The sequence below is a fragment of the Gobio gobio genome, assembly GCF_949357685.1.
Source record: "Gobio gobio genome assembly, chromosome: 21".
Taxonomy (NCBI): Eukaryota; Metazoa; Chordata; class Actinopteri; order Cypriniformes; family Gobionidae; genus Gobio; species Gobio gobio.
In genome coordinates, this window is record NC_137117.1 from 11375533 (window position 1) to 11379572 (window position 4040).

Genomic DNA, 4040 nt, shown 5'->3' on the forward strand with positions numbered 1-4040 from the left:
GTCTCGTTTTTATTCGTCATCGTCACATGACCAGCATTTACGTTGCGTCTCGTCTCGTTTTCGTCACGTGATAAAGGTTCGTTGACGACGATATTTAGTCATACTTTTCGTTGACGAAAGCAACACTAATCTTTAGAAAACAATTATATGAAGTGTAATTAAATTGTTTAGTGTATCTCGCGTCCATTCTAATACATGGAGAGGTAGGGTTTAGGATCTATACTGGGACCGGCCACCGGGGGGCGATCGAGGCGTGGAGGCTTCAGTTTCTGACAGGAGTGCTACACGCTTGGTTAAAACGTACTAACAAAATAATAGATCAGTGTTATAGAGTGCCGAAGTTATGACGTCACTTTGTAGGCCAAACGCGGAAGTGAGTTTGCATTTTAGCACTTCCGGTTCCCTCGCCCTAAAGTCTATGGGTTTTTTGAATGGGTTTTTGCTAAATCGCCTGAAATAAGGTCTGTGGTTAGCAAAGCCTCTAAATATTTTCACGTTTTGATCTATGACTTAAAACACACTAGTTATAACCTGCTTGTGATTTTTTTAAACTTTATTGTGTCTTAAAAACGGTGGTTGCTAACAAGTTGCTAAAAGGGACAACATCCTTTGGCAGGGACTTTAGACGTCATCGTGACAAACAGGAAATCTCTCACTAGCCAGGTGTACTACTATCCAGCAGGATAATGCACCATATCACAAAGCTCGAATCATTTCAAATTGGTTTCTTGAACATGACAATGAGTTTACTGTACTAAAATGGCCCCCACAGTCACCAGATCTCAACCCAATAGAGCATCTTTGGGATGTGGTGGAACGGGAGCTTCGTGCCCTGGATGTGCATCCCACAAATCTCCATCAACTGCAAGATGCTATCCTATCAATATGGGCCAACATTTCTAAAGAATGCTTTCAGCACCTTGTTGAATCAATGCCACGTAGAATTAAGGCAGTTCTGAAGGCGAAAGGGGGTCAAACACAGTATTAGTATGGTGTTCCTAATAATCCTTTAGGTGAGTGTATATATACAGTGAGGAAAATAAGTATTATTTTATATAAATCATGGAGGGGTCTGAAATTGTCATCGTAGGTGCATGTCCACTGTGAGAGACATAATCTAAAAAAAAAAATCCAGAAATCACAAATGTATGAATTTTTAACTATTTATTTGTATGATACAGCTGCAAATAAGTATTTGAACACCTGAGAAAATCAATGTTAATATTTGGTACAGTAGCCTTTGTTTGCAATTACAGAGGTCAAACGTTTCCTGTAGTTTTTCACCAGGTTTGCACACACTGCAGGAGGGATTTTGGCCCACTCCTCCACACAGATCTTATCTAGATCAGTCAGGTTTCTGGCCTGTCGCTGAGAAACACGGAGTTTGAGCTCCCTCCAAAGATTCTCTATTGGGTTTAGGTCTGGAGACTGGCTAGGCCACGCCAGAACCTTGATATGCTTCTTACAGAGCCACTCCTTGGTTATCCTGGCTGTGTGCTTCGAGTCATTGTCATGTTGGAAGACCCAGCCTCGACCCATCTTCAATGCTCTAACTGAGGGAAGGAGGTTGTTCCCCAAAATCTCGCAATACATGGCCCCGGTCATCCTCTCCTTAATACAGTGCAGTCGCCCTGTCCCATGTGCAGAAAAACACCCCCAAAGCATGATGCTACCACCCCCATGCTTCACAGTAGGGATGGTGTTCTTGGGATGGTACTCCTCATTCTTCTTCCTCCAAACACGTTTAGTGGAATTATGATCAAAAAGTTATATTTTGGTTTCATCTGACCACATGACTTTCTCCCATGACTCCTCTGGATCATCCAAAGGGTCATTGGCAAACTTAAGACGGGCATGGACATGTGCTGGTTTAAGCAGGGGAACCTTCCGTGCCATGCATGATTTCAAACCATGACGTCTTAGTGTATTACCAACAGTAACCTTGGAAACGGTGGTCCCAGCTCTTTTCAGGTCATTGACCAGCTCCTCCCGTGTAGTTCTGGGCTGATTTCTCACCTTTCTTAGGATCATTGAGACCCCACGAGCTGAGATCTTGCATGGAGCCCCAGTCTGAGGGAGATTGACAGTCATGTTTAGCTTCTTCCATTTTCTAATGATTGCTCCAACAGTGGACCTTTTTTCACCAAGCTGCTTGGCAATTTCCCCGTAGCCCTTTCCAGCCTTGTGGAGGTGTACAATTTTATCTCTAGTGTCTTTGGACAGCTCTTTGGTCTTGGCCATGTTAGTAGTTGGATTCTTACTGATTGTATGGGGTGGACAGGGCTCTTTATGCAGCTAACGACCTCAAACAGGTGCATCTAATTTAGGATAATACATTTTCTGGATTTATTTTTTTAGATTATGTCTCTCACAGTGGACATTAGGGTTGGGCATCGAGAGCCGGTTCCAACTTGGAACCGTTTAAAAAATAACGATGCCATTGGAATCGTGTAGAAATTTTGTTTTCGATTCCGATCATCGGTTCCAAACCCGCAAGTTTTCGGAAGTGCTTGCCGCGCCCGTTTGTTCTGTTGCAGCCATGGAGCACGGTAAGCGGCGCTCAAAAGTGTGGCTTTATTTCACTTTAAAAAAAAAAAGCCTGGGTCAGCACAGTGCAACACATATGACAAAATTATTTCTTGCACGAGAGGATGCACTACAAATATGTGGTGTATAAATTAACGAGTGTAGCGTGTTTGAAATGCTGCACAGGTCTGTCCTCCTCGGGCAAACCTTCGCTAACCAACAGAGTTGCGGAGTTGCGGAGGTTCTGCGTGCTACTCGTAAACACAGAAGCTGACGAACAGCGGTCTTTTGAATCGGCTTTGGCCGAAGACTCTGGAAGACTTGGAGTTAAGCTTTTCTTTGAGAAAAGAACAAAGAACAGCACTGATGTCATTCTTAAGATAAGAAGATATGTTCGAAGTTTTGCCTACCGGATACGGCGAAAGTCTATCAACTAATGTTAGCTCGGCATCACCTTCTTCTTTGCTCTGGTTGGTTGTGGCGCTATCCAATGGCGTGCAGAGGGAATTTGAAAGACAACCGTTTATCCCGCCCCTCGGATTGAGCCCTGTCAATGGTGAGTTTCCAGACCCAACATCTAGATGTGGGTTTGGCTTGTCAGGCCATTACTTTACAGTTTATCACTGTAAAGCTGCTTTGAAACCATCTGTATTGTTTTAAATAAAGGTGGCTTAATTAACTTGACAAAGCATGTAAACGAAATAATGTATGATTACTGCGATATTGCGCACAAAATGTTTTTTTATAAGTTCACCAAAAATATAATGTGAATTATGTAAAATAAATAGCTAATACATGTATGATTACTGCAATATTGCATTTTGATTGGTATGTTTAATGGACAAAAATATACTTGCATCACAGACTGGTTTATTCAATCACAATAAATGACATTACATGATTTGTCACCACTGATATTGATAATGTAATGCTATCATCCTGATGATGTCACAGAAAATAACTTGTGTTCTGCTTTTATTCTTATATTATTAAAATAAAGGACTCAGCTCTGAGGTAAAAGCGTCTTTCTGGGTCTAAGAATAATTAGACTTTGTTTGGTTACACTTTGGCTGTGAAGCAAAGGCACTTGCAAATCTGATAATATCCAATCATGAATAATGAAGAAGCAACTGATGGATAGGAACATAATCTTAACAGGCCATCATAACATTCAACACGTATTAACTGACGCAAAATACAGTGCATCACAGATCACATAATGTCAATATATGTAAATATATCTGCTTGTTTTACACTCTTTGACCACCAGGTGGCATTGTGACCAAATGAAGCGTCGTGAAATTAACCCTTTTGTGAACCATTTGCCTGAAAAGCTTCATGAGGCTTCATCTCGCCAACACTAACAATTATTCAACATATACATTAAAAAAACATCTTTCATACCTCGAATCTGTTTTTGTAGAAAACGTATCAGACGCGCTCTCCATCTGTTCCCGCTTCTTTCATTCAGAGCAAGAAACTGATTTGCGCATGCGCGTCATTTTTTTTTTTTT